The sequence below is a fragment of the Symphalangus syndactylus genome, chromosome 9 (genome assembly GCF_028878055.3).
Source record: "Symphalangus syndactylus isolate Jambi chromosome 9, NHGRI_mSymSyn1-v2.1_pri, whole genome shotgun sequence".
NCBI classification, from domain to species: domain Eukaryota; kingdom Metazoa; phylum Chordata; class Mammalia; order Primates; family Hylobatidae; genus Symphalangus; species Symphalangus syndactylus.
Window position 1 is genome coordinate 117,806,476 of NC_072431.2, and position 20,223 is coordinate 117,826,698.

The 20,223-nt window shown below is 38.3% G+C and overlaps 1 protein-coding gene across 2 annotated transcripts in view; it reads right to left on the bottom strand.

Moving 5' to 3' along the window:
• Window positions 1–20,223, bottom strand: part of MTAP (methylthioadenosine phosphorylase) — a 141,981-nt gene that overhangs the window by 32,192 nt on the left and 89,566 nt on the right. The window contains exon 9 of one of the 2 annotated variants that reach the window (XR_010113760.1): window positions 9,521–11,094. The exons of the other annotated variant lie outside the window; for it this stretch is intronic. The gene's annotated coding sequence lies outside the window, so the exon portion shown is untranslated. Of the gene's footprint in view, window positions 1–9,520; window positions 11,095–20,223 lie in introns of those variants that run through there. 2 annotated transcript variants of the gene reach the window in all.

The following is a 20,223-nucleotide window of genomic DNA, read 5'->3' on the forward strand; positions in this document are numbered from 1 at the left end:
TTATAGCTGCTATTATCCTTTTTTAAAAAACTCCATACACCTGGCAAAGGAGGTTGAGGTAGCCTCCCTAGTCCTTTATTCCCTTTCTTTGATTCCTAATAAAAGCTCGTTTATGAGTTTTATAGTTAATAATCATAAGAAAAACTATCAAAATACAAGTAGCCAAGAATCTAAAATGTGGCAATTTTCTGTGCCTGATGTCTGATTCTTTATGAGATAGTCAATCAAAGTGTCATTAGGATTCTGTATCCCTTTTAATTTTCAAGCTTCATTAATTTTCCTCCTGTGCTATTAAACTTGTTTTTGTTATGAATACTAAAACAATTTAAAAGGCTCAACTCTTCAATTTTTTAAATTGGAATTGTATTGGATAGTTTATATTAAGGAGAACCAACATTTTTGTAACATTGAGACTTTCCATCTATGAAGACCTCTGTTTATTTAGGTTGTCTTTAGTATCTTCTTTTTCTTTTGTGAATGTGTATTTTGGTATTTTCTTTACAACTTTTGTTTTAGGGGTACATGTGCAGGTGTGTTACAATGGTAAACTGTATGTCATGGAGTTTGGTATACAGATTATTCCATCACCCAGGTAATGAACATAGTACCTAAGAGGTAGTTTTTCAATCCTCACTGTCCTCTCACTCTGCATCCTTAGGTGGGCCTTGGCATCAGTTGTTCCCTTCTTTGTGTCCATGTGTACTCAATGTTTAGCTTCTACTTATAAGTGAGAATATGTGGTATTTGGTTTTCTGTTCTTGCGTTAGTTTACTAACTAACGCCTCCAGCTACATCCATGCTGCTGCAAAAGACATTATTTTGTTCTTTCTCATGGCTGCGTAGTATTACATGATGTATATTTACTTCTTTTTCTTTGTCCAGTCCACTGTTGATGGGCATCAAGGTTGATTCCATGTCTTTGCTATTGTGAATAGTGTTGTGATGAACATAAGCATGCATGAGTCTTTATGGTTGAACAGTTTATATTCGTTTGGGTATATACCCTGTAATGGGATTGCTGGGTTGAATGGTAGTTTTGTTTTTAAATCCTTTGAGAAATCTCCAAACTGCTTTCCACAGTGGCTGAACTAATTTACATTCCCACCAGCAGTGTATTAGTGTTCCATTTTCCCTGCAATCTCACCAGCTTCTGATATTTTTGACTTTTTAATAGTAGCCATTCTGACTGGTGTGATATGGTATTTCATTGTGGCTTTGATTTGTATTTGTTTAATTATTAGTGATGTTGAGCATTTTTGTCATATGCTTGTTGGCTGCATGTATATCTTCTTTGTAAAAGTGTGTGTTCATCTCGTTTGCCCATTTAAAAACTTTTTTTTCTTATTAATTTGTTTAAGTTCCTTATAGATTCTGGATATTAGGGTCAGTTGCATAGCTTACAAATATTTTCTCCCATTCTGTAGGTTGTCTGTTTAATCTGTTTATAGTTTCTTTTGCTGTGCAGAAGCTCTTTAGTTTAATTAAGTCCCACTTGTCAATTTTTGTTGTTGTTGCAATTGCTTTTGGAGTCTTCTTGATGATATATTTGCCAAGGTCTATGTCTAGGATGGTATTTCCTAGGTTTTCTTCTAGGGTTTCTATAGTTCTAGGTTTTACATTTAAGTCTTTAATGCATCCTGAGTTGATTTTTGTATATGGTATAAGGAAGGGGTCCAGTTTCAGTCTTCTGTATATGGCTAGCCAGTTATCCCAACACCATTTATTGAATAGGGGGTCCTTTCCCCATTGTTTGTTTTTGTCAACTTTGTCAAAGATCAGATGACTGTAGGTGTGCAGCTTTATTTCTGGGTTCTCTACTCTGTTCCATTGATTTGTGTTTCTGTTTTTGTACCAGTACTGATATGGTTTGGCTCTGTGTTCCCATCCAAATCTCACCTTGAATTGTAATTCGCATAATACCCACGTGTCAAGGGCGGGACCAGGTGGAGATAATTGCATGGGGGTGGTTTCCCCATGTTGTTCTCATGACAAATGAGTGAGTCTCACAAGATCTGATGGTTTTATAAGCATCTGGCATGTACCCTGCTTGCACTTACTCTGTCCTGCCACCCTGTAAAGAAGGTGTCTTGCTTCCCGTTCACCTTCCACCATGATTGTAAGTTTCCTGAGGCCTCCCCAGCCAGGCTGAACTGTGAGTCAACTGAACCTTTCTCCTTTATAAATTACTCAATCTTGGGCAGTTCTTTCTTTTCTTTCTTTCCTTCCTTTCCTTTCTTCCCTCCCCTCCCCTCCTTCCCCTTCCCCTTCTCCTTCCTTCCTTCCTTCCCTTCCTTCCTTCCTTTCCTTCCTTCCGTCCGTCCTTCCTTCCCTACTTTCCTTCCTTCCTTCCTTCCTTCCTTCCTTCCTTCCTTCCTTCCTTCTTTCCTTCCTCCCTTCCTTCTTTCCTTCCTTCCTTCCATTATTGTACTTTAAGTTATGGGGTACATGTGCACAACATGCAGGTTTGTTACATATGTATACATGTGTCATGTTGGTGTGCTGCACCTGTTAACTCGTCATTTACCTTAGGTATATCTCCTAATGCTATCCCTCCTCCCTCCCCCCACCCCACAACAGGCCCCAGTGTGTGATGTTCCCCTTCCTGTGTCCAAGTGTTCTCATTGTTCAATTCCCACCTATGAGTGAGAACATGCAGTGTTTGGTTTTCTGTCCTTGTAATAGTTTGCTGAGAATGATGGTTTCCAGCTTCATCCATGTCCCTAAAAAGGACATGAACTCATCCTTTTTTATGGCTGCATAGTATTCCATGGTGTATATGTGCCACATTTTCTTTATCAGGTCTATCATTGATGGACATTTGGGTTGGTTCCAAGTCTTTGCTATTGTGAATAGTGCCACAATAAACATACGTGTGCATGTGTCTTTATAACAGCATGATTTATAATCCTTTGGGTATATACCCAGTAATGGGATGGCTGGGCCAAATGGTATTTCTAGTTCTAGATCCTTGAGGAATCGCCACATTGTCTTCCACAATGGTTGAACTAGTTTACAGTCCCACCAACAATGTAAAAGTGTTCCTATTTCTCCACATCCTCTCCAGCACCTGTTGTTTCCTGACTTTTTAATGATGGCCATTCTGACCGTTGTGAGATGGTATCTCATTGTGATTTTGATTTGCATTTCTCTGATGGCCAGTGATGATGAGCATTTTTTCATGTGTCTGTTGGCTGCATAATGTCTTCTTTTGAGAAGTGCCTGTTCATATCCTTTGCCCAATTTTTGATGGGGTTGATTTTTTCTTCTAAATTTGTTTAAGTTGTTTGTAGACTCTGGATATTAGCCCTTTGTCAGATGGGTAGACTGTAAAAATTTTCTCCCATTCTGTAGGTTGCCTGTTCACTCTGATGGTAGTTTCTTTTGCTGTGCAGAAACTCTTTAGTTTAGTTAGATCCTATTTGTCAATTTTGGCTTTTGTTGCCATTGCTTTTGGTGTTGTAGTCATGAAGTCCTTGCCCATGCCTGTGTCCTGAATGGTATTGCCTAGGTTTTCTTCTAGGGTTTTTAATGGTTTTAGGTCTAACATTTAAGTCTTTAATCCATCTTGAATTAATTTTTGTGTAAGGTGTAAGGAAGGGATCCAGTTTCAGCTTTCTACATATGGCTAGCCAGTTTTCCCAGCATCATTTATTAAACAGGGAATCTTTTCCCCATTTCTTGTTTTTGTCAAGTTTGTCAAAGATCAGATGCCTGTAGATGTGTGGTATTATTTCCATGGGCTCTATTCTGTTCCATTGGTCTATATCTCTGTTTTGGTACCAGTACCATGCTGTTTTGGTTACTGTAGCCTTGTAGTATAGTTTGAAGTCAGGTAGCATGATGCCTCCAGCTTTGTTCTTTTGGCTTAGGATTGTCTTGGCAATTCGGGCTCTTTTTTGGTTCCATATGAAATTTAAAGTCGTTTTTTCGAATTCTGTGAAGAAAGTCATTGGTAGCTTGATGGGGATGCCATTCAATCTATAAATTACCTTGGGCAGTATGGCCATTTTCATGATATTGATTCTTCCTATCCATGAGCATGGAATGTTCTTCCATTTGTTTGTGTCCTCTTTTACTTCATTGAGCAGTGGTTTGTAGTTCTCCTTGAAGAGGTCCTTCACATCCCCTGTAAGTTGGGTTCCTAGGTATTTTATTCTCTTTGAAGCAATTGTGAATGGGAGTTCACTCATGATTTGGCTCTCTGTTTGTCTGTTATTGGTGTAAAAGAATGCTTGAGATGTTTTCACATTGATTTTGTATCCTGAGACTTTGCTGAAGTTACTTATCAGCTTAAGGAGATTTTGGGCTGAGACAATGAGGTTTTCTAAATACACAATCATGTCATCTGCAAACAGGGACAATTTGACTTCCTCTTTTCCTAATTGAATACTCTTTATTTCTTTCTCTTGCTTGATTACCCTGGCCAGAACTTCCAACACTATGTTGAATAGGGGTGGTGGGAGAGGGCATCCCTGTCTTGTGCCAGTTTTCAAAGGGAATGCTTCTAGTTTTTGCCCATTCAGTATGATATTGGCTGTGGGTTTGTCATAAATAGCTTTTATCATTTTGAGATACATCCCATCAATACCTAGCTTATGGAGAATTTTTAGCATGAAGGGCTGTTGAATTTTGTCAAAGGCCTTTTCTGCATCTATTGAGATAATCATGTGGTTTTTGTCTTTGGTTCTGTTTATATAATGGATTACATTTGTTGATTTGCATATGTTGAACCGGCCTTGCATCCCAGGGATGAAGCCAACTTGATCATGGTGGATAAGCTTTTTGATGTGCTGCTGGATTCAGTTTGCAAGTATTTTATTGAAGATTTTTGCATCGATGTTCATCAGGGATATTGGTCTAAAATTCTCTTTTTTTGTTGTGTCTCTGCCAGGCTTTGGTATCAGGATGATGTTGGCCTCATAAAATGAGTTAGGGAGGATTCCCTCTTTTTCTATTGATTGGAATAGTTTCAGAAGGAATGGTACCAGCTCCTCTTTGTACCTCTGGTAGAATTCGGCTGTGAATCCTGTTCCTGTAGTTTTTTGGTTGGTAGAGTATTAATTATTGCCTCAATTTCAGAACCTGTTATTGGTCTATTCAGGGATTCAACTTCTTCCTGGTTTAGTCTTGGGAGGGTGTATGTGTCCAGGAATTTATCCATTTCTTCTAGATTTTCTACTTTATTTGCATAGAGGTGTTTATAGTATTCTCTGATGGTAGTTTGTATTTCTGTGGGATCGATGGTGATATCCCCTTTATCATTTTTTATTGCATCTATTTGAATCTTCTCACTTTTCTTCTTTATTAGTCTTGCTAGCGGTCTATCAATTTTGTTGATCTTTTCAAAAAACCAGCTCCTAGATTCATTGATTTTTTGAAGGGTTTTTTTTGTGTCTTTATCTCCTTTAGTTGCTCTGATCTTAGTTATTTCTTGCCTTCTGCTAGCTTTTCAATGTGTTTGCTCTTGCTTCTCTAGTTCTTTTAATTGTGATGTTAGGGTGTCAATTTTAGATCTTTCCTGCTTTCTCTTGAGGGCATTTATAGCTTTAAATGTGTTCCAGAGATTCTGGTATCTTGTGTCTTTGTTCTCATTGGTTTCAAAGGACATCTTTATTTCTGCCTTCATTTCGTTATGGACCAAATAGTCATTCAAGAGCAGGTTGTTCAGTTTCCACGTAGTTGAGCAGTTTTGGGTGAGTTTCTTAATCCCGAGTTCTAGTTTGATTGCACTGTGGTCTGAGAGACAGTTTGTTATAATTTCTGTTCTTTTACGTTTGCTGAGGAGTGCTTTACTTCCAACTATGTGGTCAATTTTGGAATAGGTGCAGTGTGGTGCTGAGAAGAATGTATATTCTTTTGAATTGGGGTGGAGAGTTCTGTAGATGTCTATTAGGTCTGCTTGGTGCAGAGTTGAATTCAATTCCCAGAGGTGGAATCTACAGAGGCAGGCAGGCCTCCTTGAGCTGTGGTGGGCTCCACCCAGTTCGAGCTTCCTGGCCGCTTTGTTTACCTACTCAAGCCTCAGCAATGGCGGACACCCCTCCCCCAGCCTTGCTGCCGCCTTGCAGTTTGATCTCAGACTGCCGTGCTAGCAGTGAGCGAGGCTCTGTGGGCGTGGGACCCTCTGAGCCAGGCATGGGATATAACCTCCTAGTGTGCCGTTTGCCAAGGCCATTGGAAAAGCACAGTATTAGAGCGGGAGTGTCCCAGTTTTCCAGGTACCATCTGTCACAGCTTCCCTTTGCTAGGAAAGGGAATTTCCGATCCCTGGCATTTCTTGGGTGAGGTGATGCCCTGCCCTGCTCTGTGGGCTGCACCCACTGTCTGACAAGCCCCAGTGAGATGAACCCAGTACCTCAGTTGGAAATGCAGAAATCACTGGTCTTCTGCGTCGCTCATGCTGGAAGCTGCAGTCTGGAGCTGTTCCTATTCAGCCGTCTTGGAACCTTGGGGCAGTTCTTTATAGCAGTATGAAAATGGACTAATACAAGTACCATGCTATTTTGGTTACTGTTGCCTTGTAGTGTAGTTTGAAGTCAGGTAGCGTCTGATGCCTCCAGCTTTGTTCATTTTGCTTAGGCTTGCTTTGGTTATTCTGGCTTTTTCATGTTCTGTATGAATTTTAGAATGTTTTTTTCTAATTCTGTGAAAAATATCATTGGCAGTTTGATAGGAATGGCATTTAATCTGTAAGTTGCTTTGGACAGTATGGCTACTTTAATGGTGTTGATGCTTCCTATCTATGAGCATGGAATGTTTTTCCATTCATTTGTATCATCTCTATTTCTTTGAGCAGTGTTTTGTAATTCTCCTTGAGAACTTTCACCTCCTTGGTTAGCTGTATTACTAGGTATTTTATTCTTTTCGTGGCTATTGTGAATGGGACTGCATTCACGATTTGCTTCTCAGCTTGGATGTTATTGATGTATTGAAATGCTACTGAGTTTTATACATTAATTTTGTACCCTAAAATGTTGCTGAAGGTTTTTTTTTTTAATCAGATGCAGGAGGCTTTGGATAGACACTATGGAGTTTTCTTTTTTTCATATATATATGTATTTTTTTAATTATACTTTGAGTTCTAGGGTACATGTGCACAACGTGCAGGTTTGTTACATATGTATACATGTGCCATATTGGTGCGCTGCACCCATTAACTCGTCATTTACATTAGGTATATCTCCTAATGCTATCCCTCCCCCACCCCCTACCCCACAACAGGCCCCGGTGTGTGATGTTCCCCTTCCTGTGTCCAAGTGTTCTCATTGTTCAATTCCTGCCTATGAGTGAGAACATGCAGTGTTCACTATGGAGTTTTCTATGTTCAAAATCATGTTTGTGAAGAGAGATAGTTGACTTCTTTTTTCTCTATTTGGAAACCTTTGTTTCTTTCACTTGCCTTATTGCTCTGGCTAGGATGTCCAGTACTATGTTGAATAGGAGTGGTGAGAGTGGGCATCCTGGTCTTGTTTCAGTTCTCAAGGGGAATGCTTCCAGCTTTTGCCTGTTGAGTATGATGTTAGCTGTGGGCTTGTCAAAGATGGCTCTTATTATTTTGAAGTATGCTCCTTCAATACCTAGTTTTGTTGGTTTTTTTTTTTTAACATGAAAGGATGTTGAATTTTGTCAAAAGTCTTTTCTGCATTTATTGAAATGATAATGTGGTATTTGTTTTTTGCTTTGCTTTTGTGACAAATCATATTTATTGATTTGTGTATATTGAACCAAACTTGCAGAACAAGAATAAAGGCTACTTGATCATGGTGGATTAGCTTTTTGATACAATGATGGATTTTGTTTGCTAGCATTTTGTTGAGTATTTTTGTATATATGTTCACCAGGAATGTTGGCCAGAATTTGTGTGTGTGTGTGTGTATGTGTGTGTATCAGAATGATGCTAGCCTTATAGAATGAGTTAGAGAGGAGTCCCTCCTCCTTTGATTTTTTTTTAATAGTTTCAGTAGGATTGGTAATAGCTCTTGTTTTTTACATATGGTAGAATTCAGCTGTGAATCCATCTAATCTAAGGCTTTTTCTGTTTGACAGGTTTTTGTTACTGATTCAATTTTGGAACTCATTATTGGTCTGTTCAGGGTTTCAATTTTTTCCAGGTTTAATCTTGAGAGGTTGTACGTTTCCCAGAATTTATCCATTCCTTCTAGGTTTTCTAGTTTATGTGCACAGAAGTGTTCATTTAGTCTTTGAGGGTTTTTTATATTTCTGTGGGGTTGATGGTAATGTCCCTTTGGTCATTTCTGATTGTGTTTATTTAGATCTTCTCTCTTTTTTTATAAGTCTAGCAAGCACTTTTTCAATCTTGTTTATTTTTTCAGAAAAGCAATGTTTGTTTTCATTGATGTTTGAAAACAATTCTATGTATTTTGCACATTAACCTTGTTCAGTTAAGTTCTGATCTTGGTTATTTCTTTTCTCCTTCTATCTTTTGGGTTGGTTTGCTCTTGTTTTTCTAGAGCCTCTCGGTATAATGTTAGATGGTTTATTTGAGATTATTTGTGGTTTTGTTTTTGTACCAGTGCTGATATGGTTTGGATCTGTGTTCCCACCCAAACCTCACCTTGAATTGTAAACCCCATGATCCCCATGTGTCAAGGGCAGGACCAGGTGGAGGTAATTGGATCGGCAATTGTAATGTTGGCATTTAGCACTGTACATTTTCCTCTTAACACTGCTTTCACCATGTCCCAGAGATTCTGGTATGTTGTACTCTTGTTTTCATTATTTTCAAAGAATTTCTTTATTTCTGCCTTAATTTCATTGTTTAGCCAAAAGCCATTTAGGAGAAGGTTGTTTAATTTCCATGTAATTGTATAATTTTGAAATATCTTTTTGCTATTGATTTCTATTTTCATTGCACTGTGGTCTGAGAGTGTAGGTTGGTATGATTTTATTTTATTTTTGAATTTGTTGAGAATTGCTTTATGGTCAAGATGTGGTTCATTTTAGAGTATATGCCATGTGCAGATGAGAAGAATGTGTATTCTGTTGTTGTTGGGTGGAGTGTTCTGCAGATGTCTGTCAGGTCCATTTGTTCAAGTGTCAAGTTTAGGTCCTGAATATCTTTGTTAATTCTCTGCCTCAATGATCTGTCTAACACTGTCAGTGGGGTGTTTTAGTGTCCCACTATTATTTTGTGGGAATCTAAGTCTCTTTGTGGAATTAAGGTCTTTAAGAACTTGTCTTATAAATCTGAGTGCTTCAGTGTTGGCTGCTTATATATTTAGGATAATTAAGTCTTCCTGTGGAATTAAACCCTTTATCATTATATAATGCCCTTCTTTGTCTTTTTGATCATTGTTGGTTTAAGGTCTGTTTTGCCTGAAATAAGAATAGCAACCCCTACTCTTCTCTCTGTTTTTCGTTTGCTTGGTAGATTTTTCTCCATCCCTTTATTTTGAGCCTATGGGTGTCATTGCATATGAGATGGGTATCTTGAAGATAGCATAGAGTTGAGTCTTGCTTCTTTATCCAAATTGCCACTGTATGCCTTTTAAGTGGGGCATTTAACCCATTTATATTCAAGGTTAATATTGCCATGTGCAGATTTGATCCTGTCATTTTATTGTTAGCTGGTTGCTATGCAAACTTGATTGTGTAGTTGTTTTATAATGTAAATAGTCTATATGCTTAAGTGTGTTTTTATGGCGGCTGGTAACAGTCTTTTGATTCTGCATTTAGCACTTCCTTTAGGACTTGTATGGTAGGTCTGATGGTAACAAATTCTCTTAGCATTTGCTTTTCTGAAAAAGATTTTATTTCTCGTTTTCTTATGAAGCTTAGTTTGGCTGGATAAAATTATTGGTTAAAATTTCTTTTCTTTAAGAATGTTGAATATAGGCCACAGTCTCTTCTGGCTTATAGTATTTTTGCTGAGAGGTCCATTGTTAGCCTGATGGGGGTCCCTTTGTCAGTGACCTTCCTATTCGCTCTAGCTGCTTTTAGTATTTTTTTCTTTTGTGTTGACGTTGGAGAATCTGATGACTATGTGTCTTGGGGATGGTCATTTTGTATAGTATCTCACAGGGTTTCTCTAAATTTCCTGCATTTGAATATTCGCCTTTCTAGTAAGGCTGGGGAAACTTTTGTGCACAGTCTCATTAAATATATTTTACAAGTTCCTTGCTCTTGCTCCCTTTCTGGAAGGGATGTCAGTCATTCATAGGTTTGGTCTCTTTATATAACCCCACATTTCTTGGAGGTTTTGTTCATTCTTTTTTATTTTTATCTGAGTTGATTTGAAGAACTGGTCTTCAAGCTCTGAGATTATTTCCATAGCTTGGTTTATTCTGCTGTTAATCCTGATGGTATTATGGAATTTTTGTAGTGAGTTTTTCAACTCTATCAGATAAGTTTGTTTCTTTCTTAAAATGGCTACTTTGATCTTTTAGCACTTGTATCATTTTACTGTATTCCTTAGATTCCTTGGAGTAGGTATCACCTTTCTCCTGAATCTCAATGATCTTCATTGCCATCCAGATTCTGAATTCAATGTTTGTCATTTTAGCCATTTCAGCCTGGTTAAGAAACATTGCAAGGGATCTAGTGTGGTCATTTTGAGGTAAAAAGACATTTTGGCTTTTTGAATTGCCATTGTTTTTGTTCTGGTTCCTTTTCATCTGTGCGGCTTGATGTTTCTTGAATCTTTGAACTTACTGCCTTTTGGTTGGGAATTTTTGCTTTTATATTCGTTGGTTCCCTTGATGGTTTGACTATGGCCATATAATCTTCTTTCAATTATGCTAGAACAGTTGTTCTCAAACTACGGTTCCTAGACCAGCAGCATCAAAGTCTCACGGCAACTATCAGAAATGCAAAATATTGGGGAAAATGATGGCTAGAAAGCAGGACTAACCTGCAGCTCCCACTTGGATGAACAGAACAGTATGTAGAGGCTTACATCATAAACTTTTGCTCCAAGAACAACCACAAGAATGTACCAGGAAAACGGAAATAATTCACAGACCTTTTGAAGGGAACAGCTTGCCACTGCAAGCTCTGTGAGACAGCCAAAAACCGGGAGTGCCCAGAGTGTCAGGGTAAAGGTCCACCTCCAAACACACATCCTCACTGGGGAACCTGAAAATTCAGATCACAGAAGAAGGATTTAACCTTACCTAAAGTTGAAATGAATTTAGAGAGCCCAGCAAAATGTAAAGATAGAAGAAGCAGCAGTAGGAGCCCTGTGGGCAGTCCTGATCCCCAGGGAAGCCATTTCTGACTTTTTCTCACAAGGGTCCTTGGGGAGGGCTGCCAGCAGAATTGGGAAAGAACCACAGAGAGAAGAAAACATCCAGCTGAACTTTGTAATAATTTTGACCAATCACAAACTTTCCTGGGCAGAATCCAGAAGTGAGAGGTCACTGAGAAGTGCAGATATGAGCACAGAAGCCATGGCAGGTGAGAAGGGACTGGGCCTGAAAGCCCTGCTTGAATTCTCAGCAAGGAGGCATGTAGCCTGGGGCAAGATCTCAGCCGTGATTGCTGGTTGCCTGAATATAAACTTGGTGCTGGTGGTGGGAGTGAGACTGGCCTTGCTGGCTGCATGGCAACTGGGTGAGGCTGGTCACTATCAGCTTTCCCCCACTTCCAGGTGACCCATATGATGCAGGAGAGGCAGCCATAATCCACCTGGGAACATAACTCCATTGGCTTAAGAACCACACCCCATCCCCTACAGCAGCCACAGCAAGCCCCACCCAAGAAGAGTCTGAGCTCAGACACACCTAATCCTGCCCCTACCTGATGGTCTTTCTCTACCTGCCCTGGTAGCTGAAGACAAAAGACATAATCTCTTGGGAGCTCTATGGTCTTTCCTATCACCTGAGAAACCTGGATAGTTACATGGGCAATTTTAGGGCGAGCTTTTATCAGCTGATGCTCTCTTGAAAGAGCCACCTTCTGGCTAAAGTCAACCAACCACTAGCACAACCAGCATTAGAGAAAACCAGTGCACTAAACAAACATACAACCAAGGATCTTCACACAGTCCACTTCACTCCCCTGCTACCTCCACTGAAGCAGGTGCTGGTATCCATGGCTGAGAGACCCAAAGACAGATCACATCACAGGACTCTTTGCAGACACTCCTCGGTACCAGCCTGGAGCCTGGTAGCTCTGCTGGGAGGCTAGACCCAGAAGAACAATAACAATCACTGCAGTCTGGCTCTCAGGAAGCCCCATCCCTAGGGGAAGTGGGGGGATAGGACCATATCAAGGGACCACACCCCATGGGACAAGAGAATCTGAACAGCAGCCCTTTAGTCCCAGACCTTTCCTCTGACATAATCTACCCAAATGAGAAGAAAACAGAGAAACAATTCTAGTAATATGACAAAACAAGGTGCTATAACACCCCCAAAAGATCACACTAGATCACCAGCAATGGATCCAAACTAAGAAGAAATCTCTGAGTTTCCAAAAACAAATCAGAAAGTTGATTATTAAGCTACTGAAGAAGGTACCAGAGAAAAGTGAAAACTAACTTAAAGAAGTTAAAAGAATAAAACAGGATATGGATGAAACAATTCAACAATAGGATCAAACAAGTAGAAGAAAGAACTCCAGAGCTTGAAGACAAGGCTTTTGAATTAACCCAATCTGACAAAGACAAAGAAAAAAGAATTTTAAAAAATGAACAAAGTTCAAAAGGTTTGGGATTATGTTAAATGACCAAACCGAAGAATAACTGATATTCTTGAGAAGGAAGAGAAATCTAAAAGTTTGGAAAATTTATTTGAGGAAATAGTCAAAGAAAATTTCCCTGGCTTTGCTAGAGATCTAGACATTCAAACATCTTGTTTTGCTTAAGGAGGCTAAAGATAGGACCCCACTCTCTTCTGGCTTGTAGGGTTTCTGCTGAGATATTTGCTGTTAATCTGATAGGTTTTCCTTTATAGGTTACATGATGCTTTTGCCTCACAGCTCTTAAAATTATTTCCATCATATTGACTTTAGATAACCTGATGACTATATGTCTAGTGATGATCTTTTTGCGATGAATTTCCTGGGTGTTCTTTGAACTTCTCCTATTTGAATGTCTAGATCTGTAGCAGAGCCAGGGAAAAAGTCTTCAAGAGACTCACCTAACATACAGGGACTGACATAAATTTAAGGTAAAGTGGTGGAAAAAGATATTCCATGCAAATGGATGCCAAAAGCAAGCAGGAGTAGCTATTTTTATATCCGACAAAACAGACTTTAAACCAACAACCGTTCAAAAAGACCAAGAGGGACATTATATAATGATAAAAGACTAGTCCAAGAGGAAAATATCACAATCCCAAATATATATACACCTAACACTGGAGGTTCCAATTTTATAAAACAATTACTACTAGACCTAAGAAATGAGATAGACAACAACACAATAATAGTGGAGCCTTCGATACTTCACTGACAGCACTAGACAGATTATGAAGACAGAAAGTCAACAAAGCAACAATAGACAAACTATACCCTAGAACAAATGGAATTAATATATTTACAGAGCATTCTACCCAACAACTGTGGAATACACATTCTATTCATCAGTACATGGAACATTCTCCAAGACAGAGCATATGATACACCCCAAAACGAATCTCAACAAATTTAAGAAAATCAAAATTATATCGAGTACTCTTTCAGACCACAGTGGAATAAAAGTGGAAATCAACTCCAAAAGGAATCCTCAAAATCATGAAAATACATGGAAATTAAATAACCTGCTCCTGAATGATTGTTGGGTCAACAGTGAAATCAGGGTGGAAATTTAAAAATTCTTTGAGCTGAATGATAATAGTGACCTGATCTATCAAAACCTCTGGAATACAACAAAAGCAGTGCTAATTGGAAAGTTTACAGCATTAAATGCCTACGTCAAAAAGTCTGAAAGAGCACAAACAGACAATTGAAGGACACACCTCAAAGAAGTAGAGAAACAGGAACAAACAAAACCCAAACCCAGAGTAAGAAAAGAAATAGCAAAGAACAGAGCAGAACTAAATTAAAGTGAAATAAACAAAAAATTACAAAAGACAAATGAAACAAAAAGCTGTTTCTTTGAAACGATAAACAAAATTAATAGACCGTTAGTGAGATTAACCAAGAAAAGAAGAGACAAGATCCAAATAAGCTCAATTAGAAATGAAATGATATCAGCTCAACTGATATCACAGAAATACAAAAGATCATTCAGGGCCACTATGAACACCTTTATGTGCACAAACAAGAAAACCTAGAGGAGATGGCTAAATTCCTGGAAATATGCAACCCTCTTGGATTAAATCAGGGAGAAATAGAAACTGTAAACAGACCAATAATAAGCAGTGAGATTAAAATAGTAATTTTTAAAAATTGCGAGCAAAATAAAGTCCAGGACCAGATGGATTCACAGCTGAATTCTGTCAGACATTCAAAGAATTTGTACCAATCCTACTGAAACTAATCCAAAAGATAAGGAGGGAATCCTCTCTAAATCATTCTATGAAGCCAGTATCACCCTAATACCAACACTAGGAAAAGATATAACAAAAAAAGAAAATTACAGACCAATATCCTACATGAACATAGATGCAAAAATCTTCAACAAAATTCTAGCTAACCAAGTCCAACAGCGTATCAAAAAGATAATACCCCATGATCAAGTGGGTTTCATACGAGGGATGCAGGGATGGTTTAACATATGCAAGTCAACAAATGTGATACAATACATAAACAGAATCAAAAACAAAAATCACTGGATCATCTCAATAGATGCAGAAAAAACATTTGAAAAAATCCAGCATTCCTTTATGGTTAAAACCCTCAGCAAAACTAGCATACCTTAAGGTAGTAGAATCCATCTATGACAAGCCTACAGCCAACATTATACTGAACAGGGAAAAGATAAAAACATTCCCCCTGAGAAGTGGAACAAGGCAAAACAAGACAATGATGCCCACTTTCACTACTTCTATTAAACACAGTTCTGGAAGTCCTAGTCAGAGCATTCAGACAAAAGAAAGAAATAAAGAGTAAAAACTCGCTAAAGAGGAAGTCGAGCTGTTGCTTTTCACTGATGATACGATCATATACATAGAAAACCCTAAAGACCGATCCAAAAAGCTCCTAGATCTGACAAATTAATCCAGTAAAGTTTCAGGACAGAATATCAATGTACACAAATCAGTAGTACTGCTATATCCCAACAGTGACCAAACTGAGAATCAAATGAAGAACTCAAACTCTTTTACAATAGCTGCAAACCCTCCCCAAAACTTAGGATTTATCTAACCAAGGATGTGAAAGCTCTCTACAAGGAAAACTACAAAACACTGTTGAAAGAAATCATAGATGACACACAGGAAACAACAGGTGCTGGAGAGGATGTGGAGAAATAGGAACACTTTTACACTGTTGGTGGGACTGTAAACTAGTTCAACCATTGTGGAAGTCAGTGTGGTGATTCCTCAGGGATCTACAACTAGAAATACCATTTGACCCAGCCATCCCATTACTGGGTATATACTCAAAGGATTATAAATCATGCTGCTATAAAGACACATGCACACGTATGTTTACTGCAGCACTATTCACAATAGCAAAGACTTGGAACCAACCCAAATGTCCAACAATGATAGACTGGATTAAGAAAATGTGGCACATATACACCATGGAATACTATGCAGCCATAAAAAACGATGAGTTCATGTCCTCTGTAGGCACATGGATGAAGCTGGAAACCATCATTCTCAGCAAACTATTGCAAGGGCAGAAAACAAAACACCGCATGTTCTCACTCATAGGTGGGAATTGAACAATGAGAACACATGGACACAGGAAGGGGAACATGACACATAGGGGCCTATTGTGGGGTGGGGAGAGAGGGGAGGGATAGCATTAGGAGATATACCTAATGTTAAATGACGAGTTAATGGGTGCAGCACACCAACATGGCACATGTATACATATGTAACAAACCTGCACATTGTGCACATGTACCCTAAAACTTAAAGTATAATAATTAAAAAAAAAGAAATCATAGATGACACAAACAAATGAAAACACATCCCATGTTCGTGGATAGGGAAAACCAATATTGTGAAAATGACCATACTGCCAAAAGTGATGTACAAATTCATTGCAATTCCTATCAATATACCACCATCATTCTTCACAGAACTAGAAAAAACAATCCTAAAATTTATATGGAACTATAAAATAGCCCACACAGCCAAAGCAAGACTAAGCGAAAAGAACAAATCTGAAGGTATCATATTATCCAACTTCAAACTATTCTATAAGGCTATGGTGACCAAAACAGCATGGTACTGGTATAAAAACAGGCACATATATGCCAATGGAACAGAAGAGAGTACCCAGAAATAAAGTCCAATACTTATATCCAAGTAATCTTTGACAAAGCAAACAGAAACATAAAGTGGGGAAAGGACACCCTATTCAACAAATGGTACTGGATAATTAGCAAGCCACATAGAAGAATGAAACTGGATCCTCATCTCTCACCTTATACAAAAGTCAACTCAAGATGTACCAAAGACCTGAAACCATAAAAATTCTGGAAGGTAACATCAGAAAAACCCTTCTAGACATTGGCTTAGGCAAAAAGTTCATGACGAAGAACCCAAAAGCAAATGCAACAAAAGCAAAGATAAATAGATGGTACTTAATAAAATAAAAAAGGTTCTGCACAGCAAAAGAAATAATCAGCAGAGTAAACAGACAACCCACAGAGTGGAAGAAAATCTTCACAAACTATGCATCTGACAAAAGACTAATATCCAGAATCCACAAGGAACTGAAACAAATCAGCAAGAATAAAACAATCCCATCAAAAAGTGGGCTAAGGATATGAATAGACAATTCTGAAAACAAGATATACAAATGGCCAGCAAACATGAAAAAATGCTCAATATCACTAATTATCAGGGAAATGCAAGTCAAAACCAGAACGTGATACGAACTTAGTCCTGCAACGATGGCCATAATTAAAAAATAAAAAAATAGATGTTGGCATTGATGTGGTCAAAGAGAACACTTTTACATTGTTGGTGGGCATGTAAACTAGTACAACCACTGTGGACAACAGTGTGGAGATTCCTTAAAAAAACTAAAAGTACATCTACCATTTGATCCAGCAATCCCACGACTGGGTATCTATGTCTACCCAGAGGAAAAGAAGTCATTATATGAAAAAGACACTTGCATAGGCATGTTTATAGCAGGACAATTCACAACTGCAAAAATATGGAACCAGCTCAAATTCCCATCATTCAACGAGTGGATGAAGAAAATGTGATCTGTATACATACATACACACACACACACACACACACCCCATGGAATACTACTCAGCTATAAAAAGGAATGAAATAATGGCATTTGCAGCAACCTGGATGGATTTGGGGACCATTATTATAAGTGAAGTGACTAAGGAACAGAAAACCAAACCCTGTATGTTCTCACTTAGAGCTAAGCTACGAGGATGCAAAGCCAGAAGAATGATATAATGAACTTTGGGGACTCAGTGGAGAAGGGTGGAAGGTGGGTGAGGGATAAAAGACTGGATACTGGGTACAGTGTACACTGCTTGAGTGATGGCTGTACCAAAATTTTGGAAATCAACACTAAAGACCATCCTCAGGTAACAACACCTGTTCCCCAAAAACTACTGAAATAAAAAAATAAATGCAAATTATTGGGCCCCACCCCAGACCTACTAAATCAGAATCTTGGGGGATGGTGCCCAGAACCTTTAGGTTATACTAATCCTGCCCAACCTCTTAAGAACAAATATATTGGAGTATACATGATTCAAAGAAGAGCTTTCTCCAAAGTATTCTTTGGAAATAATTGCATAAAATTAGGATTATTCCTTCCATAAATGTATGATATACTTTGCCTATAAAATCTCTGGGTGGGCCTGGCTGGATTTTGTTGTTTCCTGGCATAAACTGTTTTTCTTTTTAAAGGACGTAACACATATAGACAGAAAAGCACATAAAATTTATATATAAAGTATGAATCATAAATAAGCATTGATAAAGCAAACATCAGCTTAACTATCATCAGACTGAGATAGTTCCGGTACCCTGAAAGCCCTTCCCACCATATATTCTTTCTCTATCATAACCCTTTCCCTCCCTTCTAAAGGTTAGTAAAATCCTGAATTTTATGGTAGTGGTTTCCTTACTTCTCTACAGTTTTACTAATTGTGTATGCAACCTTGAGTAATATAGTTTAGTTTTGCCTAGTTGGGGACTTGATATAAAGGGAATCATGCAATTTTATGGACTGTATGGTTTGTGTCTCCCCAAAGTTCATATGTTGAAACCCTAACCCCCAATGAGATGGTATTCAAAGGCGGGAACTTTGGGAGGTGACAAGGTTTAGATGAGGTCATGGAAGTGGAGCCCCCATGATGGGATTAGTTTCCTTGTAAGAAGAGAAAGAAACTAGAGTTCACTGGCGGCCATGTGAGGCTACAGCAAGAAGTCTACAAGCCAAAAAGTGGGGCTCCACTACATACCACATCTGCCAATACTTTATCTTGGACTTCCCAGCCTTTAGAACTGTGAGAAATAAATGTTTGTTGTTTAAGCCATCCAGTCTATAGTATTTTTACAATAGCTTGAATTGACTAAGATATGTAATTTGTATTATACAGTGTCTTGCTTTTTTCCAGTTAACATTATGTTTGAAAGGTTCAGCCATATTGTTGCACAAGCTCTGCTTTGTTGATTTTAATTGATGTTATTATTCCATTTTATAAGTATACCACAATCATTTATCCATTCTGAGCATTGTGTCCAGTTGGGGCAATTAAAACAAAACGTCTATGACCGTTTTTATATATGTGTTGGTGTATCCAACACAAATTCATGCATTTCAAATTACAGGGTATTTCCATTGGCAATTGATCACTTTTCAGCTCTAAATGTACCCTTCAATATATGGTCTACAACTAATAATAGAATTCTCTCAAGTACTTCTCTTTTAAAGTGAGCATTATGTTAACTTTTTTTTCAGTGAGGATGTTGAAGGGACATTGCAGGATAAAGAAGCTTCTTGCAATTTTTTCAGAGGTGTGGATGTGAGGACGTCCACTAGAACCCACTAAGGCCTGAGATTACTCTGCAATATTGCAGCCTCACAGCCCTCTGGACATAAAAACCAAAGCTCCCACATGACCTTCACAACAGCTCCCTGTGGCACAGAGGCTCACAACACAGAGCTGCCACTTCCTGTGCGGGCTCCTGTGTATGGGTATGCTCTGGTCTTCTGCTTTCATCCCCAGCTTCCTACTGCAGGCCACACTAGGTATTGCTGATTGTCTGTTTCCCTACCTGTACACTAGAGGATTCCCTATTGTTTGCTCGGGAACTCCAGACCAGCTGTGGTCTGGCTACATCAGTAGATTTTTTTTTGCTATCTAGTGGCCAAACACACGTTCTCCAATGAGGTCTGAAACTCTTTCAAGTTTGTCTTTCCTTAGGTACTCTTTCCTCATATTTTATAGTTGCTATTTAATCATAGGTACTAAGTCTGATATTAAACTTCCATGTTTAACCTATTGTGGGGTTTCTATCTCCTGATTGGATCCAGACTGCTACAGTAGGCTTATCTTCAATTTAGTTGGATGATGTCGCATTATTTTCTCCATGTGGTTTGTATCAATTTATGCTCTCACTAGCACTGTATGAGAATTCTTGATGCTCCATATCTTTGCCCAAACTTGGAGTTGTCAGACTTAATTTTTTGCTCAACTGATGGAGTGTAGAGGTATCTCATTGTGGTGTTTTAAATTTCCATTTCCCTTATCACTAAGAAGGTTGAGCTTTTATTCATACAGTGATTGACCATGCAGAGTTTCTCTTTTGTTGAACTGATTATTTAAGTCTTTTACTCCCTTTTCTAATTGATTGTCTGCCTTTTTGTCAGTGATTTGTTAGGTGTTTTTGGATATTCTGGACACCAGTTGTTTTTTTTTTTCAGTTATAAGTATTGCATATATCTTCTCCTGTTCTGTAACTTATTTTTAAATGTATCCTCCTTGTTTTCTACTTCATTAATTTAATTAAGTTCTGCTTTTCTTTTTTAATCACTTCTTGAGTTAGGGGCCTCACTTCTTAATTTTTTGTTCTTCTTTTTGAAAATAAGCATTAAAAACTATAAATTTCCCTCTGAACATATTTGGCTGCATCTCATGGTTTGACAGAAAACCAA